Here is a 22,217-nt window from a genome sequence, read left to right as displayed (position 1 = left end):
TAGCAGATGTGACATAGAACGTATGGGATATCCAGGCCCTCTGGAGCAATGCTGGAAGTTTTATTCCTAAAACTCTACTAGAAGATTATTTTAAAGAACCAAAATCTGTCTCAAAGAACCAAAAACCTTAATTCTTCTGATATGCTGTTGGATGAACCACCTCACACTATGGCTAGTGCATATATCCATGATATTAGCTGAAAATAGCCACACTGAGAGCATTATTCAAAAGTGTTTCAGTGTGATATAATTTCTCCAAAAATCAGAAAAAAAAACATGATATGATTCCATCATTACTGATTTTTCACCTATTTTATCTCCAAATTCCAGTTCCAATGCTGAGGTGCCTATAGGGCTACCTATAGTGCTATACAAGTGTTAAAATTAATCAGCTATGTATGTACGCAGCCATTTACCTTAATACTCTTTCATGTTTTATAAGCATACATAGTCACTGTATGACATTAGACAGAAATATCATAAAATTATAAAATAATTTGGGTTGGAAGGGATCTTACAGACTATCTAATTCCGTCCTCCCTGCCATAGGCAGAGATGCCGCTAGATCAGGTTGCTCAAAACCATCCAACCTGGTGTTGAACTCTTCCAGGGACAGGGCAGCCACAATTTCTCTGGCAGCCTGTTCCAGTGCCTCACCACCCTCACAATAAAAAACATGTTCCTTACAGCCACTCTAAATCCATGTTTTTCCACTTCAAAGCCATTCTTCTTTGTTCCCTGTTACTACACACCCTGATAAAACATCTCTCTCCACATTCCTTATCAGCTCTTTTTATATATTGAAAGGCTGCAGTAAGCTCTCATGAGCACCTTCTATTCTCATGAGCACCTTCTATTCTCCAGGCTGAACTACTCCAACTATCTCAGCCTGTCTTTACAGGGGAGGTGCTCCAGTCCTCTATCATCTTGGTGGTGCTCCTCTGGACCTGCTCTAACATGTCCATATCTTTCTTGTACTGGAGACAGCAGAGCTGGATGAAGTACCCCAGTGGGGTTTCACTGGAGCAGAGTGAAGGGTCAGAATCACCTCCTTCAACTTGCTGGCCACGCTGCTTTTGATACAGTCCAGGATGCAGTGCAAGTGCACACTGCTGACTCATAGTTTTTCATCCACCAATATCCTCAAGTCCTTTTCCACAAGGCTACTTTCAATCCATTCACCATCCAGCCCCTACTGATATTGGGGATTGCCATGACACAGGTGCAAGACCTTATACTGGCCTTGCTGAACTTCAGGAAGTTCTCATGGATTCATTCCTCCAGCCTGTTGAGGTCCCCCTGGGATGGCATTCCTTCCCTCAAGTGAATCAATTGCACCGCTTATCTTGATGTCATCCTTATACTTGATGACGGTAGACTCAGTCCCATCATCTGTGCTACTGATGAAGATATTTATTAGCATGGTCCCACCAGTATGGACCCTTGAGAGACATCGTTCATTACTGGTTTCCACCAGTAACCAATGTAGCCCTTGGCTTCATAACCTATATTACAACCTGTATAAAAAGGATTGCATGATACAGCCATCTCCTGCTTTTAGAATCTGGAGCTGATGATCCCAGAGATCATTTTCTGTCAGTTATTTCTAAAAGAAACTTGAACTTCAGGGTACAGAGCTCAAATTAAGTCATGGGAATGCCAGGAGGACACAAGATTTTCCTGTTATACAGGGCTATTCCTTTTATATAAAAAAGAAGGAAGGTAGCTGCTGAATGGCAGGTAAAGGGATATATATTAAGAGATATAGATGGTCTTCTCTTCCCATTAACTACTGAGTTGTCCAAACAAAACAAACAAATCACAGTCTTGTGATCAATAATGCAGTTGCAGTGTGGTTTGAACCTTGACAGGATGAGGAAAACTGCTTACAAGTAATTAATTTACACTGGAACCTTATGCTCAAAACCTTTACTGTTCTATAAAAAAAAAAAAACAACACTGAGCTGTTTTGAACTTTTTAAGAGTCTAAAGTTATAGCATCACTACCCATTGTTCAGTACAGTAGATTTAAATTATATGAGTCACAGTGATAAAACATTTTCAAGTTCAAACACTGAGATAGTAAAATTTGCACTCTAGTTCTTTGAATTGAACATGACTGAACTTCAAAAAATGCCTGTAATCAATCAAATGAGCTGCCTATGCAAAAACAGTGTGATTATTTTCTATTTCACTTTTACTTATTAGTCATGATGTTATGATTCAGTGAACTCCTATTATCCATGCAGTCTGTATAATGCTGAAATTAGACAATTTTAACCATTCTTTGTTATTGTTGTACAATACTTTTTGTGTTCAAATTAATTTTCTACAAAATCAATTGTATTTATGGAAATGTTACTTAGATAAGAATAGTTTATGTTTCTTAAAGATTTAAGACAACCATGACTCATACTTTTATAAAATTATTTAACTAGCTCCCAAAAGCTGTTAGTAAAGCTAATGAATTTAGGTAGAAGTGATAAAATTACTCAATACCTTGCCATCTGAAAGTAAATTTAATGACCTGGAAAGTTTTAGTGTTTGTTATTTCATAATTGAATAACATTTGCAAACGCTTCATATTTCCATTTCTCACTTCGGTTCTTCATAAATTCACATATTGATGGAGTTTATTAGGGTTTACCTGCTTTCAGGTACTTTAGGTCAGTCATACTATAAGAGATAACTAAATATTGGGATAAAAAATTAATGGATACATCACTTTGAATTCAAATGGAGGCAAGGAATCATTTATATTCATTAAAGAATCCAAATGTTTTGATTCCACTACTCACAGAAGGTCTCCACCTTTAATGGAAAATACACCACAGTATCAGTGATGTAACAGATTTTTCTAAGATTAGATTTACCAGTAACATCCCAGAGTAAAGCAGATGATGCAACTTTACTTATTTTTTCTATATTAACTGAGCCACAGTTAACTGCAATGGTATAGGACTCCCTGGAAACGAACGTATAGACACACAGAGAGTTGTGGAACATCCTGCAAATAAATCTAGGCAAAATCTCATTAAAGCCTGGTTAAATTTCCAAACAGTAGGTGTTAAACTCAATTTACACTACTAAAATTTCTTGAAGAAGGTTCAGTTTCCAATTTGGAAACCTACTGAAATATTGAGCATTAGCCTGAATTAATTAACATGACCAGACAATCAGTTCTGAGATGTTCAGCTGATAATTACATCAATTGCTCCTGCTTATCAATTATTTTTCACCATGGAAAACATACCTTCTATCATTATAAAAGGAAGGATTTAAACTGATTTCTTCTCTTCCTTACTTCCTTCCTTTCAAAATTAAGAGAATTGGTAGGAAGAATATACACTATAATGGCAGCAGAGCCTATATATATAATAGTACTGGTCTTAGGAGCCTACTTAATTGATGGATTTCCATGCTAAAATTGTGCTAATGTTTCATTAAGACAGAAAAAATGTGAGGAGCATTTTTCTTCCACCTAAGAGTGTAAAATACAATGAGAGCCTGAAAAGAAAACTGGAGGAGTTGAAGGCGTTGGTTAACCAGAGGTTGGACTAGTCAGCTGAGCACACTTCCATTTACAGCCATAAACTCTGACAAGAGGAAAGCAAAGATCTTGATCAACAACACTGAATCCGAAGAGCTGAAAAGTAGGCTGAGGAGAGCTGACAGCTCTACGAGTGAGAATTATATTGTGCTCTGATTTTCCTCAAAGAATTAAGAGTTGATCTGTTTCTTGAAACTCTCCAGACTAGAACTGGAATGATTTATTCCTGCCTTCTAATATGAAGGCTTTATTTTTCCTTCACATTTGTTATCATAAATGATACAAGACAGAAGGCTTGATCAGAGACTGAGAACATGATCAAGAATCTGACAGTCTGTGGCTACATCACAGAAACAACACAGCACTTCACAGACTACCACAGGGCTCCATCTGCACATTCAGCTGTCAGGTTGGGATTCTAGAATGAAATCCCACCATTTAAACTCACACTTCTGATGTAAGATCAAAATCTGAGGACAAAGCACAGGCCATTTTTTTGCTTCAGTTTTTACTACTATATTGTGCATTGCCAGAAAGCCTTTCTTGCATACTCCAAACATGATGTTTTTGCTTCTTGAGGAAGATCATTTGTTTATGTTGAAGATTTTCATCTGGAATTCTGGATGAGAATGATAGCAAGTAAGAAGTAAAAGTGTTCAAGATTTAGGGATTTCTTTCTGTATTTTTTTTAAATATAAGAGTACAATATAACAAAAATCACAGTTACAGTCTGTCCAAGCTACCATGTCTAGTTGTTTTTTTGGAACCAACACTGATAATTATACACACGCTTCTCTTATTCATCCAAATGTACCCCTAATGTCTGCTGCAAATACAACTTCAAAATTAGTTTGGCTTGGGTTATACATTTTCCTGAAAGCCTTCAGATCCATTTCTAATTGTCTCTTGAAAAAATTCTCATAATACAACCTTTTTTCAGACAAAATTTGAAACTAACACATATATTTTCACATTTCTGTTGTGTATCTTTGAGTACCTTGGGGGTGGTAGTTGAATAGAAATATCTGTGGCTACTTATATTTCAGGAAATTGGCAAGCAGAGAAGCTGAAATAAATTTGACGTTGATTTATAAATTCATTTTCTACTCTCCTGTTGTTTGTTGCTTGTTTATTTGGTTTTTTAATGTATAGTCCAATTATCACTTCACATGAACAACGAAATTTTCAAAAGGCACTGCTGGCTTCTGATGTCCACTAACTTGCAGTGTGATTTAAAAGCCAGACATCAAGAGACTCCATCTCACTTTTCTGTTTTAATGTTGTTTTCTTCCCTTTCTACTCCTTCTCTCTGGCTTTTCTTTCCTGTGTTATGAAGAACAAACACAATGCTGAGAAAACAGAGAAAACTAAAATCACACTATCCCTCCCTTTCCCCTTCAGACTCCTCTCCCCAGCTTCCGTGGTCTATCTCAGTGTATTGAGATAAATCTAGAGATGAGATTTTCCCTTCCCGGAACACGGTTGTGGCTTATTCTAGTGCAAGACAATGTAAACCTACCAAAATTTGTTAGTTCCAAAGAAATTAAGTTATTATTTCATCTTTGTACTTATCAGCTTTGTATTCTTGATATTCACCTTGTATTCTGTATATCAGGTGCTTGCCTTTTTCCTGAAAAAAATGTCCCGAGTTCTCTGAAGTGGAGTAAGTAATTGAATTTTATGTATGGCATTCATGCATATTGTACTACTCGCTATACTAACCCCTAAGAATTCAGCTATTATTACAATCACTGTGGATGCTAAACTACTAAACAGGTTCCTGTTCATGAATTATTTTTTATTCAATTACATTTAAATTGCTACAAATTGGAATAAACATGGTTCAGTGATGCAAAAGTCACAGGAGTTTTCAAAGCTGTTATTTTCTTTGTCTGAATTTTACACTTCACATAATGGTACCCTTGATTCTCATAACTAACCTGTCATACTTCGAATTATTGCTTATTCACAACTTTATTATCACATCAGATCTATTACTATTCCTTCTCCTTGAATTTAGGACCCAGTGTTAATATGAAATTGAAACGTCATTGTACTGCAGCTAGGGCAATGATTACAGAAAAAGTCACATTTGCTTTGAAGTTCCTGTATAATATAAAGTGAGAAGGAAGAATGTGCATCAGAGAAACTTTTTGGTCATTCCCTTCTCATTAATCGGTATGTCAGGCACAGCATGAATGAATGGTAATTAGATTAAGATGTTTTATAAATAGACTATATTCTATGCATAGATTTCTAAATTAAAACCTTGTCACATATTTCATATTGATTTAATAAGAATGTTTATATATGTATGTATATACATATATACATATACCTATAACTATCTATGTGTGTGTCTGTCTGTCTGTGTCTGTATATATTAATATATTTTAATATATATATTAAAATATGTTATTTCATATTTTGCTAGCAAAATGAGAGGAAAAAATAGATCTTTATGATAGCAATATGAAACACCAACCAAGCCTTTTTTTAATACAGCCCATAAGAACTTAGAAACTCAACTGCATCTTGCAAATTGGAGACTGTCAGCTCTATCTCGAACATTGTGGCCTGAAAACCTCAAACCTTGCTGAGTAGCAGGAGCACAATAGCCTGGTTTAATCCCATGTCTTTTAACTACAAACTATTTGTTATCATTCAATACTTACAAAACTGAAAAATAATAATAATTCATGCTTATCATGAATAAGCACATAAAGAGCACTACTGTTGAGTAGTACTCTATTCCATATGCCATAGTATGAACACACGGCAAACAAACATTTTAACTGGATGTGTATATTGCAAAGATATATTTCAAACACCTTTAAGAACACCAGCAACAGAGACTTGCTATAATTTCTTTTAACCATTTTTACAGAAAACAGAATTGGTATGAACATATTTTTAGTACTTACCACTGTGTTGTATTTTTGAGAAGGCTTCAAAATTCCCCCATAGGAGGAAGCATGGTGTCATTTTCGTTACAGCAGTTTTTCCTGTCAGGAAGAAATATATAGTGAGTGCCTTTCAGTAAATTAATTAAAAAAACCCCATGCTTATGAGTCACAAGTAGTGAACAAAAGGTTACTTAGTAAATCACCTGTAGTTACAGATATTATACATATTCAAATATAAAATAAAAAATTAATTTTTTTTTACAAAAGACATTTGACTATTTTTTATTCTTTCTTATGTTAATTCAAAACTGTAGGTTACCCTTCAAATGACATTTCAACGGATAGACTATTTCTCAAAAGTCTATCCATTTTAGATAGACTATAGATATAAATACCAATATTTATCAACAGTCTGTTCTGTCAGGACTATCTTGAGACACTGCAACTTAATACTCAAACCTTAATAGCGTCAAGAAAGTTATTTCATTTAATTTTAATATGTCTCAAGACTCTATTAGCTGAAATACTTCTCTTCTGTCAAAAGGCAACAAAGTTGATTTTATGGCATTTATAGCCGCATACATTTTGCAGGAGAAACTCATGCACTGTCTGTATATTTATTTCTGTATCTTTCATAAAGTACCAAGGCACTTCTTATCATTTATTCTTATTTTCACTAAGTTGATCCTTGCAGAGACTGCAGATTCTGCAATTTAAAACAAAATGAATACTTTCTCATGAATGTTTTGACTCACTACAGCCAAATCACTCCCTGTAAGTGCAATTCATTGTAACAGCTGCAAACACAGGTCTCAATTCTATGTAAACACAGTGATTATCTTCATAAATTGGAAATAAGTACCAGTGGATGTCTATCTAAATACACGTTTGGAAAGGAGAAATTCTGAAATATAGAAGCTAAGCAGAATTCCTTATGAATAAGGAATGTGTGAAACACCCTAGCTAAACTGTCAAAGTGTCCATCTGGACACTTGCTACAGGGGAAACCTGGCAATGCTGCAACTTTTCGTACACACCCATTGAGGAATCAGATGTTGAAGTTTAGGACAATCTTTATTGCAAGCTACAGTAATGTCTTAAATCTCTCCCCATGACAGTGGCACTTTTACTGGAGATTTCACTGCTCACGTAGACTCTGACAGCCATTCCAATTCTCCAACACTAACAGGTGATTAAACCTAGGATATAAGAAATAAGGACGGATTTAAGGAATGGCTGTGAATGGCAGTGAAAATCCGCTAAGGCTAACACAGCTTCCCTTCTCAGGGAACTTGCATTTCTTTATTTCAGCAACCTTTATAGCTTAATTCCTGCTACATGAATAGAACAGAACAAAACTCAGCTTTACTGGTAAACACAAGGATTGCATTTACTGTCTCTCCATGATACCAAAATAGTCTCCAGCTTTCAAGTATAAAAATGAATGAAGAAAGTACTATTTGTGCACTAGGTTCTCCAAGTTTATCTTTGTACCTATGGGTTTATCTTTTTCACCTTCAGAATGTCTTACAATGTTTTCTAGTTACCCTTGACAGACTGATTTTTGTTGACAACTAGATTAATAGTTTAAACTTTGTATATTCTAGTAAACCACACTGTGCATTTACAGATCATGTTTAGACTTTATCTCTGTAATAGTCAATTGCTTTCAAAAAAACAACAGCAAATACTGCACTTCCTTTATATCAGAAAGCATGGGTACACATATTAAAAGACTAGAATTTAGATTTGAAGCAAAAATTTAGGCATCATCTACATATAATTTTATGATTTGAAGAGCTATCTTATTTTCATATTTGTGACAACTGATTTCCTCATAATTATAAAATTTTAAGAAAAATATTAAAGGAACTTGGCAGTTCTTCTAGGCATATTTTTCTGAAAACTATAACAGGTTTGCTCACCATTCCACAGATGCATATGTATCTTGAATCCAATGGTGCTATAATCACCCTAGTTTTAATGTTACCCAGTTTAAGACTACTTATTTGATTCATTTCTCAGAATTATCACAACTGTCTCTGATGTTATAGGTGATACAACAAGAAACAACTAAGACTGACATTCAGTTATTATATTTACATAGTTATTCTAGTCTTTACCTGAGAAATATGTCAGGGGAGGTTTAGGTTGGATATTAGAAAAAGGTTCTTCACCCAGAGGGTGGCTGATCACTGGAACAGGTTCCCCAGGGAAGTGGTCACAACACCAAGCCTGCCAGAGTTCAAGAAGCATTTGGATGATACTCTCAGGCACATGGTGTGACTCTCAGAGATGGTCCTCTGCAGGCTTAAGAACTGGACTCAATGATCCTTGTGGTGCCTTTCCAACTCAGCATATTCTATGATTCTGTGAAATAAAATCTCTGTCTCATAAGAATTTTGTTTTGAACATGATGACTCACTCTCGCCAAAACCTCTGACAGCTCTTGGCAATACCTAGATATAAGTCTAGATATATTCTTCGATAACCAATTTTATTCAACACAATTACTGGACTATCGTAATTAACTTCTGTTTGAGCAGACAGGTTCATGAGGTCTCTCTAAGAAAATGTACTCTTTTGAATTCGATCTTAGCATCTCTAAATACATCTTTAAATCTGTAACTTTTACAGTGTTTATCCCCTTTTTCCCATTGATTCAGCTTCATATCAAGTTCTTTCTTTTGAAAATTTTCATACTAAGCTCTCCACTGCTAAATTGAAAAACTTCCCATGTATTGACACTTTTCATAGCAATTAAATTTTCAAATCTTTTGAACTATAAACATAAAATCAGTGATTAAATCATACGATATGCTGAGTTGGAAAGGACCCATCAGGATCATTGAGTCCAATTCCCGGCCCTGCACAGAACACCCCAAGAATCACACCACATGCCTGAGAGCATGGGCAAATGCATCCAGGCAATTCTGTGATGTTCTCTCCACATCAGTAGTCCAGAAGTCAGAACTTCAGCTAAGCAGATGTTGCTATTTCAACTGTTTATTGCCTGGACAGTTTGGGAGGAAAGGGTTGTTCAGAAGAGGAAAGCCAGCTAGAGGTAGATCTCACAGCAGGAAATAGACACAAGCCAGCTAGAAGAGGATCAGAAATATGCAAATGAAATAATTTTTGCCATTAATTAAGGTATTTGAAAGCGAAATAACTGAATTTGGCCAGAGGTTTCCTTTGTATTTAGTTGGAAAAAACAGGCATCCTGAATTTAGAAGATTTATTAATCTTCATGGGTCAAACAGTGTGGGCTTTAAGTTAGAAAACGAACAACCTGCTCTTCACATACTCCAACTGAGGTAATGTTGATAATCTGATATCTAAGAAATGAGTGGTGGTATTTTCTTTACTTGAACCAAATGTAATTAAGTATCAAATAATGCAAAGACAGTGAAATGTAACTTTTCCTTTGCTAAATATGCAGTAACTCTCTTTTTGCCTAAAGAGAAGAAATTCACCAACAAGTAAAAAGCTCCCATTTTGCAAACCCATTCTCAAACTTTAATTGAAAGCAGCACACCAGAAGAAGACAGGAAGCCTCTCATCTACACAACTCCCTCGAAATGTACATATTTTGAGTTATACTTCTTGTCTTCAAGCAGATCAGAAAGATATGGTGAAACCTGTGTTTCTTCTTTCTCCCTCTGACATAGTAATTTCCTCGTGATTCTCTGCTCATCTATTTCTGTTTTGAATAGTCAAACCTATGAACCTCTCTGTATTTCTGGTCTCAACTTCTGCCTGTGCCATAACAATGCCCTTGTGGTAGCATAGTCAGAGAAAGCAGGAAAAAAGACTGACACTCCTCTGAAGCCAGAGGTGAGGGACTGTACGCTCAGCCACAAGTAACTAAAATATTCCACAAAATGGTGGGTGGCTTCAGAGAGAAACTACAAGAAAAAGAAAGAATAGGATTGTTCAAATCTGTGGCAAGGTCTAAGAGCAGGAAAAGCTCTAGCAGAGACCAAAGAAGAACAGAGTAAGCAGGCAGAACAGCCTAATATGAGCAATAAACAGAGACTGCTCTTCAGAGAAAATGGGCTGCTACCAAACATACAACTGCAGCAGCAGAGCAGGAATAACACAGAAATGGAAGGGCTAATGCCCTCTCCACGGGATGCAGATGGGGAGGAAGAATGAAGCTGTGTGTGTAAGGCATGATGGCAGCTAGGAACAAGTAATGTGAATTTGCAGTGGACCTTATTTCTTCAAAAAAGTACTAACATTTCTTGAGAAATCTTCTTGTCTTCAAAATTGTTTAGATATGAGTCTTTGCTAATGTGATTGGCAAAACATAGGTCAATTACCAAGGTGGGCTATATCAGAATCATCCTGAACCACGTGCCAAAACAAAGATGTCATATGTGATACAGCAGATAAGACAGATTAAAATCTTCTCATCAGGAGAATAATTGAAGGTAAATATCTGACTAGCATGTAATACACATTTCATTAAAAAACTTAAAGAATGAAAGGGTGACAGTATTGGTACAATGAAGTTACAAACAAACCTAATAATTAATACTACAGATCAAAAACCTGAAAAGTTCTAGAAAAAGATAAACATGCTGAGGGGGAAAAAACCCATATCGAACTTAAAACAAATTAAAAAAAACCCAACAACAAAATAAACCCAAAATACAACAAGCAGGCTAGAAACAAAGATGTTAGACTCATTTTGAATCAAACAAAACAAATCTTCTCAAGAATTTGCAAACTGCTATGAGAAGTCAGGAAGAATTAAACTCATGAAGCTTCAGCCCAAAACAGAAACACACACCAGAGAAAAGCTGATGATGCAGAAGAGAGTAATTTGCCGTGTTAAGAAATTCTGAATGGTAAATGGAATGATAAATCCCCTTAGGGAAACTCCAGGCCAGAAAGTAACAATGCTAAAAAAGCGTGTAGAACAAGACATAGAAAAACCAAAGGACATGAGAAATGCTAAGTCTAAGGTCAAAGAGAAGGGGAGAGTGCTAGTCCTGTGTCAAAAGAAAAGGCTGAATCTCAAGGCAGGGATAAGAGAAAGGCCAAGCTTGAGATTAAGGAGGAGGAGGAAAAAGAGGCTGAAATACAGTTAAGGGAGAAAGATGGCAGAAAGCAGAGGGTAAAAGATTAAAAAAAAAAAAAAAAAGCACTAAGGACAAAACTGAAGTCAAAGAAACAAAATCCAAAGAGAGCTTCAAGACCACGCTGAGACATATTGAAATTAAAGATCAGATGGAACAGCAAGAGCTCCACATAATAGCCCTCAAGCTTGTCAAGGTACAGCATTTAGAGGCTGCAGACAGGGAATCAAATGAATAGAAGACAGAATAATCCACCCAGTGGCATGGAGTTCAGATCATCTTTTAGTCCTCACTTCAAGTATCTAGTTAAGTCTCCTTAGGCCTTTTAATATTATTTCTGTTTCTGAAACTAACAGCAAGAAATGTATGAAAAGGCACTTAAACAGCTATTACAGCAAGGCTCTCGCTATGCTTGAGGTAATGTTAATTATCTCTGTCTCTTCCAAGTTATTACTAGTAAAGTAATTACCTTTGGTAAAATTAGATATGACTCTCTATGTACAAGCAAACTCTGATAAATATATCTGCCTTTCTCCCTTATGATTTTTTTTTCAATATCCTAGGTAATTCAGGAAGAAATTCCCTTAAAATTTTCATAGCCAGAAAGACTGGAATGACTAAAATTCATTCAAGAAAAATTCATAAATGAAAACCCTCTCAAAAGTGGAAAAGTTTTTTTTCTTTACATAAGTGATGTATCAGATACTATTACTGCTGGTTAAGCCACTAAGCTGTTTTTCCCACACCCCACAAAAATGCAGCATAAGGTGAGAGAAATTGCAATCCCAACCATCAAACTGAAATGAGCACATCAAAATCTGTCTGGACTTAGGGATTTTCCTATCTAGCTGCAAAAATTTTCATTTCTACACTATCAAAACACCTTTCTGATAGACAGGACATGCACAGGGAGGCTATTCCAGTTCAGTGTCGACGTAACAGAAATTGCCAGGGCTACAAGGCAGAGGGTCCCAACTGACAGCAACAATGGCAGAGGTTCTGAGACCTCCTTCTCTTGAAAACTGAGCTCTTACTCATTTTCACCTTCATTCTGTTTCCCAGTTTTCCAGAATGAAACTAATATGTTAGAGGCAAATCATAGAATGCGGCCCATCTCTATTGCACCTCCAAAACAAGTTCTGGCAAAAAGCATTTCAACCCAGCATGTCCCTGAGGGCACCACCAGCTCTGACTGTCCCTGGGGTTCCCCTCACCCTCTCCAGGGCCCAGGAGCCCTCGTCAGCCCCCCAGGGCTGCCAGTCCCTGCCCAGTGGTGCCACAGCAGGGCCGGTCTCCAGCTCCCCACAGCCCTGCCCTGCCCGGACATGGCCCTGTTGAGACGGGACCACCATCGGGCGAATGGTCCGGCCTGGCCTCAGCCTGAAAGAGGTGCCTGATGCCCAGGGCTGAGGCTGCCCCAGTGCCCCTGGCTGCCCTGCTCCTGGCTGGTGGGGGAGACAGGCCCTGGCTGACAGGACTTGCTCTGATGCCTTCCATGGGGAGCCTCTGACATTTCTGGACCCTATGATGCCATGACACAAAGTTACTAATTCAGAACTGCGAGTGAACTGCTCACACAGCAAAAAAATTCTACTTTGACCAGACCCACGATGACAGACAAATGAGGAACATATCCTTCTTGCAGCAGCTGCCATTCTATCCATAACATAATCCCTAAAATCCAAATTTCCTGAGATCACAGTATATTTTAACCCAGTCACCATCACAGAAACTCTGAAAATCTAAAGTAAACAAAAGCACAAACAAAAACCCACACCAAACACTGCAGCAGAATAAACTCACACTATCAGTCAAGACGAGAAACTAGTTACGACTAATATTCTTCTATTTTCTGTTTCTCCACCCAGACCAACTAAAACCTTTGAGATACACCTAGGCACTAAATTCCTTAACTTAGGTGAGTACTCAAAATTACAGACTCCACAAAGACCTCTGTGTCTCTTCTCCGGAGAAGCTTTCATTTTTTGTTATAACCTATCTTCACTGTTTTTTACATGACTGAGCCACCTACTTAGCATTTACATCTGCTACAGAGGTGCTGCCTCTCAAATTGTCTAATTGATAATTATGTTGTGAAAGGAGTTCTAAATGCCCTTAGGAGGTAAAGCTCAGAACATTTGTTGTTAGTAAGTATTCAGTGTAAAGTTCATTGCTTTGGTTTCAGCCCCTTAAGAGATGGTCTTCATCCAAAACCTCAACATTTTATCTAAGTATATTTTTTTAGTAAAATGAGTGTCATTAACTCTCTTCACAAACCTTGCTAAACTTTGAGATTATCTAACTGAAATTTTAACACATGAACGTGTCCAAAAATTGAGCAGTCAAAAATGAAATATAGTAAGAATGTCTTTCATCCTAGTAGAAAGCATTATATAAAGAAAGGGCAATGAAGTTACTAGTTCCATCTTTCTGCATTTTGCATTAAATCATCAGGTGAAAATAAATGTCTCAAACCACAATGAATGTAAAGAGGTGTTATCACTGGACTACAGTCTTGGTCCATTTAGACATAGTTCCCTTTCATTTAACTTGACTTTTTCTCTTCCTCCCTATCACTTGCATCTTCTCCTTCCAAAAGGTATTTAATAATTTGTTTATTCTAAGCAGTTTTTACCTCTGTAGAGATTATCATCACAAGCTAAGGGCAGACACAAACACATCCTACATAGACCTATGGACTAAAACCCACATGATTTAAACTGCAAAAGCGTGTTTCCAGCTTCCTTACTTGTCTAAAAATGATTGGTGAAGAAGAATGAACAATCTTTTCCCAAAAACAACTTGTGAGGAAGTTGGGGAGTAGAGAGTAACAAACCCAAAGTACAACAGCAATCTGATATGATCATCTTAGAAGCCTTTGAAAACAATCAGTGTGATTAAAAGCATTCAAGTATTGATTAAATACATTTCTCTCAATTTCTCTAGAAGGAAATTTCTTAATTCAAAATTTCAGGTGTTGAATGGTGCTCAATAATAGGACCAGAGGCAATGGGCACAAACTGAAACACAGAAGGTTCCCTCTGAATATCAGGAAACACTTTCCTACTGTAAGGATGACCAAGCACTGGCACAGGTTGCTCTGAGAGATGTAAGATCTCCTTCCTTGGAGATATTCAAACATTGTCTGGACATAGTTGTAGACAAACAGCTGTACATGTCTCTGCTTGAGCGCAGAATTTGGATGAAATGATCTCCAGAGGTCCCTTCCAACCCCAAACAGTCAGTTATTCTGTTCTTCAGTGATCTGTAAATATAGGTACTTTTTTCAAGACAGACAGAATATGCCATCAACACAGCAGTCTTTCCTGATTCAAAGAAGCCAGACTCCAGTTGCAAAGGTTATAGCAGATGTTCAGTGTTTGGTTATGTCTAATTCATGCCAGTGAATCACTACATCAATTACTCAGATCATTATTTCTCCTTATAAAGCAGAGTCATTTGGTATTAGCAACTAAAGAACAGCTTGAACTATAATCTCTGACGTCTCAAGTGAATATCTTTCGTGATAACTGAGCAAAAGCCTGATTCAAGTCAAGTAGAACAGGGATTGCTACAGTCCTATATCCCCAGGCATTGTTCTGTCCTCAAAAGAGACAAAGGAAGAAACATATTTTAACTCTTTCCTAATTTAATTAAATCATCATACAGAATCAGCTGCCTACCAATGGAAAGTCACAGAGGAAAAGAAACAGCTCCATGTTCTTCCAGCACTACAAAAAATGTAATTACATGAAATGGGATGTATGCACCCTTACACCTATTTTAGCCTCCCTGTCAAGAAAAACATTTAAGTCTCTATCTGGCAACCATAGCCTTGTGAGCAAACAAGCACATTTGATACAAGACTCTGTTTCACATGAAGTTTATGAGAGCGCCTCAAATCTTGGAGCTTAATGGCTCTATTGCCTTCCCCTAGGCCTCATTCCCACAGTTGTTCACATAACAAGACCTCCTGGTAAAAACATTTCTTTTTGTTTATGTGAGGTTTCCTTTCAACAGATAAAATAAGTGTAAGTAGGAGTAAGTGGGAAGAGAGAAGTAAAAGTAGCTACACAGCTGTTCCAGATCATGTCTCAACCTGTCTGTAGCCCAGTCTGACCCAAATGTTTCAATTCCTACCCCAGTTTGCAGTCTAAATACAGCCAGAATTTACTTTGATAACAACGAGTAACAACAGAAAATTGCAGATAATTTATATCTAAGGCTCCAATTTGTCTTCCCTCAAATTGAATGAGAAGAAAAGTCTTTTGCAGGAAACCTTTCTTCCTCTAATTAAATCCCATCCTGGTTTATGTGGGCTGCCATTGAAACTATCAATTTTCCCTTCTCTCGCTGTTTTCAGGAAAGTTTTGGCAGTTTACCAAAATCATAGTATGTAAAAAAAAAGCAAACATTTTAAAATGTGCATCCTTTTTAAGAGGCAAAGTGTGCATACAGCAATGATGGTAGTCACTACCAGCGTCACTATTAGTTGGGAATGCATGAGGAGAGTAAAAGAGCAGGGATCCTGTCTTGACAGGAACCTCATGACCAACCCCATTCCCTGATCTCTAAAAGCAAAAGAGGCAACAGCAAGTTGAGATGGATTTTTTTGGACAGAAAACTAAACTATGTTACCTCTAAAACTGGGACTTGTCACTTGCAGCACAAACTCCCTCTTCAGTACCAGATTATTCTACTGTCAGCTAAACAGTGTGAAGTACTATAGCTCGAGTGGCAACAGGCCATATTGAGTCTTGAAATTTGACTTAAGATGTTTTGCTGAAGGTGTGATAAGTGTACTTGGCATTGTATGAGTTTTGGTTTCCTTTTCTTTTCCTGCAACTTAAAATACTCTGTGAAGACCATAGGAAAAAATTAACAGAAAAACAAAGTCAAACCACATATTACACAGGTGAGAATAAGGACCTAAATCCTTTTGATTGAGTTTAACACATTCAAAAGATATGTGTGCAATAAATGCATTTTGTTTAATGCTTCTACTAAGACTTGAGTCAAATGCAGGAAGTTAAATTACAACTTAATCAGTGGTGCTGAATGAACCATGTAGCAAATGTTAGATAAAGGTTAAGAGTGATGATAGATCCCTGGAACACCCACAAGAGAAGCATTAACCCTTGGCAATGGATTATCTCAATCATCAGCTAATTAACCACTCCATGTACTAACTGGATCTATTAGATTTAGAACTCTCCAAAATTAGCATTGGACAGTGTAGAATAATTAATTGAACAAGCAAATAAAAAACACAGTGATAATAAAAGCCCTTACATTTCCCCAGGGCAGGAAATCAATATGTTGGTAAATTTATTTAAACTCCATTGCATGAACTGAGTAAGTTGCCTAAAATGTTTCCCGTGTCTTGGAATATTTGCTGAAGAGTCTAAAGCTTCCTGAAAGTCGAATAAATCCTCTCTTGTCTCCCATCAGAAGCAGAAATGAAAAGATTTCTCTCACTGTAGTGCTATATATAAAGCCATTGTTCTGCATTTAGAACATTCTGTTTTCGGCTAGACCTTGCTTGCTCTAGGTTGTCAGTCATCTTTAGATCTCCTGCCTGCAACAGCAATAGGTTATATCATATGCTGTTGATTACAGGTCATAACAAAAACAAATTTATGATTGCCATGAGTCCAGTATCTCCACTCTCTTTCCATTTATCTGGTTGAGAAGCCAATTGCTTTTCTCTGCCCTGCTGTTCGTTGGAGGAATAAAGATATTAATGAGTGAATCAGCTACAAATATGTTGGCCTTTTAGTATTTCAGTTCCAAAAATTGAAGAAAGTCTACAGTTGCTTTGAGTAGAAACTACAAAATTGATCCAGAGCCCTTTGAAGTGAATTAAAGTTCTCATGAGATCAGTAAACTGCAGAAGTCAGTCCACATATCCATGTCTCATATTTGCTGTCTCATACTTGACTGTAGTCTATTGGACACATAATTTTAGGACGAAATTGTGACAGGTAGCTGGTAGCTGCTACTGGGAAATTATAAATCATACCCAGGAGCATGGTTGTGTAGAGCATTAAAAGGAAACATATTTTAGAAGTCTCTTCCGCAAAAGCAAAACTGCTGCCACTTTGCAAGCCACAAGACAAATTTTACCTCAAAAAACTCTAAGAATTGATGATATACCCTAAGTTATACAGAGAAACAAAGCTAAAGCTGACCAAAGTGGTACAAAACTGCATTGTAGTGCTCTTCAAAGACCACAGTTCGGGTCCCAGAAGCTGAATGTCAGAGTACTTTCTGCCTGAGTAGAGCACCCACTATGTGGAGAGCTGAACAGCACTGTCATGTTACTGTGAGGATGTGTGTACTCAGTCCAGTAACTTGGAATTGTTTCCACGGTGCTGCAAAATATTTGTAGAAATACACATCTGACTATATACAGACTTCTGAAACAGACACATGTGGTCAATATTAATATGGAGGATAATGATAAAGTGTAAGCTTGATTGCAGTCCAATTTTCAAAAGTTTTGAAAAACTACTGGTTCAAAAGACCTCTCTGGTGACAAATCTCTGCAGCCATAAAATCCTTGTCTTTCTCAAGCACAAAGAACCCCAAATGTTGTTATTTTTCAAAAAGTAATTCCCTATCTGTAGAAATTTTTCCCAACATAGGTAAGTATGCTAACAAAGGTATTCTGCATGAAAGTAACAATTTGAAGTTTCTACAAATAAACTAAATCGTCCACTAATACATAATCTATATTACAAACACTTAAAAGCACTGCAGTTTACAGTTCTTTTTCATTCTTTTTTCTCCCGTTCACATGTCTAAGATGCAATTGAGACTCATAGATGGTTAAGTGATAAATGCCTTTGTTGTATCATTATCTGGTTTTAGTTAAAAATTCAATTACTAGATCTCCTCAATAAACAACAGGACATCAGGGCGAATGTTTATTGGTTTTGTTGTTGTTTTTAAATATAGCTCTTAACTCTTACAACAGTTTTTAAATAGAGCTCTTCACTTTGCATTATTTAAGGGAGGGCTTTGAATTTTTTTATTCTCAGAAGATGAAAATTAACTTGAGATACCAAGAAAAAATTCTCTATGTAGAAAACATAGCTCATACGCTTTTGAATTAGATTCTTGCCATGTAATCACTTCCATAGATGTGAACAGAGATTATCCCTATCTTATTATCAGTGCACAAAAAAATGCTACTGTTTCACTCAAGGATCCAACTGCAATGTATGCCCTCACAAAAACAAACCTCCCATTGCTGGTATTCAAGTGACAGTTGCTCACAGTAAAAGAACCACTCCAGATGGTCTTGTTTTTCTTTTTAAGAATTTGAGTTTGCATTTGTTGTTTTTTTTAAATCACTCCTGAAAAAAAAAAAAAGCTAAAAAGCTCTACATATAAAAGCCATTCAAGATTATCAAGTGGATGCATGCAATGTTTTGTTTGACAATAAAACCCACCAAATATTTAAATGAGCTGAAAAATTCATGTACATATATATATATTTGCACAAATTATATTTTTTTAGAACTTTGAATTTTTTTAATTTGAAAAATATTTTTAAACATGAGTCTCAATTAAAAATAATTCATCTACATCTAATCCTTTAGCCCTTTTTCTGTGAGAAATATAAACAGCTGCTGCTGAATTCTATTCCCTTCTTTGGTACTCTTCAGTAAAATTTTGAAATAGAATTATTTGTCATTAATTGGAGTGCTCACCTATTATTATAAATAATAAAGCTAGTCTTCTGCTTCCAAATTTTTATATCGCAATTAATTGATAATGTCAAAAAGAGTAGGGGGTTAGAATGTTCAGTATTGGCTAGAAGTGAAAACTGGTGTTTTTATTGCTGCATTGGGGAGTTTAAATTTTATGTCTTGAGTTAAATACATTTAAACAGGCAACTCGTGGAGATTTTCTTTCTGAAATATTTACAAAATTTCCAGTGATTATATTGTGAACTTAGTCCTCTTAACTATTCTACATCACATTTTGCCAACCCCAAAAAATTCAGCCACATCTCAACTGTTTTTCTGCTTAGCAAAACTTGCAAAGGAATAAGAGATGATAGTCTGAGTCCTTAAACTCAGCAACAGTAAAACATATCTGTTATAATTATTTCAAATTGATGCTATGCCAATTATATTTTTTTCACCCCTTTTAAATTCAGAATAATTGAAAATCCTATAAAACTCCTCCACACATTTTTCAAAAGGATGTCTCATATGAATGTACTTGGAGGTAACCAGCATATAAAATACTCTCTTTCTTTCATACATCATGATCAGCATACATCGTAACTGGGTAGTTTCTATTTTTTACGTATGACTAAAATCACTGAATGACTATGTTGCATAGAAGAATGAAATTTCTTGACACCGATAACCCACAACAAACTATGAGAAACCTGCTAGCATGCCAAAGTTCAAAAAGGACTACAGTCTGATGATTAATTTGAGTCACAACCTCAAATTAAGGCTAAATACTGGACTATTGTTACCTTAGAGTTTTTTGATTTTTTAATTTTTGTAGATTTTAGAAGTAGCTGTATTATATCCCTTACCCTTGGCATAGTAGTTTACACATACCCAACCCTATTACCCCATTCCATATCAATTCCTCCTAAATTCCAGTAATGTATTTAGTCTCTTTTTCAAGGTAAGCCTTCATTCTGTTTAAGAACATCTGCACCCTGGCCTGGACAACAAGATATTACCCAGGCAAAGCAACCTTCAAACCCAGAACTTTGGAAAGCCTCCAAGAACTGTACGTGCTCCAAAGAAGATGAAGGTGAGGAAGAGGGGGTCCAAAAACTCCCCCAAACTCAATTCCTGAGGGGCGGGGCGGGGGGAGAAACGGGGTAAAGGCCAGAGGGTGGACGAACAGCGATTGGATGGACATCATAAAAATTGTAACACCTGGGTTGGGGGCACGCTGTGGTTTGTATTCTCAGAGCCTGAGAGGCTTCATTAAAATCCTCCCTTTTCTTACCTCCCACTTAATTTGCCCTGGAGTTTTTTATCCCTGAGTCTTTTAGGCAACACTACCAATGGCATTCAAGTGTACCAGGCATCCAACAATCCCACAACTTCATGAAGAAAATGTGTTTGAAAATGATACAAATGATCAAACGTCAAGAACTGTAGGCCACGAAAAGAGAAGTCCTATATCTTAAAAGGAGACCTGTAACTTTATATAAACAAAAATAACAATAAAGTGCAATTGTAAGGGACCTCTGTTTCAGAAATAACATGGGTGTTTTAGATGAGGCCTTAGAACAACAGGAAAGCCAATAGCATATAGTCTGTGGAACAGTGTAAACTGACCAAGATCAAGTTTCACCTGGTCAAATTCATTTATTCCTTAATCACACGTGCTTAATCTCATGCTGAAGAAAACCTTAAAAGGGTCAATTTCATCCCCAAATTCTTAATTATTCCCATAAATTGCACTGAGAGCCTAGAATAATTAGTTCGCACACACCTGTCTACAGTTTAAAAGCAGATCTCTGGTATGCAAGATGAACCAACCCACAGGGGACTCAAGGAAGTCAGCATATACTTTCAATACTAGCACTAGACATCAGTTAATCTGGTCAGCACCTGACAGCATCTAGACTGAAGGATGAGTAACAAATATTAATTTTTGTTACATTTTGTCATAGCTACAGCCAAAACGGACTGCATTTCCAAGAGATTCAGAACTATGATTTTCAGCGGCATTTGAGCTAAACTAGTAGTGTAAAGACCTGATATAGGAAGTAAAGGGCACTGGCAGACAGATAGAGTTCTCACTGATCTGACAGAGGCATGTTTGAGAGAGGGATACTCATTTACTAGTAGGGAAATCACTGAAATCCAGAGGTTGTTGGTGCCTCACACCAAAGTCATCTTCACTGAAACAGGTGTAGAAAAAAAGAAGCATGAAATTTTTGTCATATAGCTCAGCACATGTGAGTATGAACTGATTATCTAAAATACGTGGACCTAAAAATAAAATGCATTCTCCTGTGTAATATATGCAATAGGCAGTTGAAAAGAAATTTTAAACATGGCCTTACTGAATACATATACAGTTCACAGTGGGAAACAGAGTAGCAGCCGGGTAAGGATCTTTCATCAACCACTAACGATTTAGGCATATTGTAAAATGAAGAAGGGGGTTTGTGGTTCTTTTTTTATTCATTCCTAATTATATCAGAACAGTCCAGAATCAAGAGTCACAATTTCTCAGGTTCTTCAGTTTGCATCAGCCAACCTCTAAGAATAATTAATCTGAGACATCCAGCCACTGAGTAACTGATCTCATGGTCTAAAGTAGTTACTTGGGCTATTAAGAAACTTTTGCATTCTTCCAATGCATAGCTCTCTCAGGAAAGAAAACTGAGGCTAGGTTTAAAAATCTGATGAAAAAAATCTGCCAGTGTTGGGAATAGTTTGAAAGACCGAATTAGTCAGTAACCAGATCAAGAAATTTTGTGGGCATTGCTGTTTGCCACTACAAAAGCCAAGATCATCAAGGATAACACTGTACTCCCTGTTGTGGTACCTCAGCTGCTGATGAATTTGGCCATCTGAATATGCAGCATCATTCCTCAAAGTACAGTCTTCTGAATGTGGCGTTTCTGGGAACAGCACCAAGATATGACAGCAGTAACTGTATGTGTTGTTAATGCCT

General features: G+C 36.7%; 1 protein-coding gene across 2 annotated transcripts in view; it reads right to left on the bottom strand.

The window, feature by feature from the left end:
• The window catches only part of NLGN4X (neuroligin 4 X-linked), a 183,469-nt gene that overhangs the window by 147,220 nt on the left and 14,032 nt on the right, over window positions 1-22,217 (bottom strand). For both annotated transcript variants that reach the window (XM_032679611.1, XM_032679612.1), the window contains exon 2: window positions 6,475-6,555. The gene's annotated coding sequence lies outside the window, so the exon portion shown is untranslated. The remainder of the gene's footprint in view (window positions 1-6,474; window positions 6,556-22,217) is intronic.

The sequence above is a fragment of the Chiroxiphia lanceolata genome, chromosome 2, assembly GCF_009829145.1.
Source record: "Chiroxiphia lanceolata isolate bChiLan1 chromosome 2, bChiLan1.pri, whole genome shotgun sequence".
Taxonomy (NCBI): Eukaryota; Metazoa; Chordata; class Aves; order Passeriformes; family Pipridae; genus Chiroxiphia; species Chiroxiphia lanceolata.
Note: the sequence above shows the minus strand (reverse complement) of the source record. Positions and strands in the feature narration are given on the sequence as shown.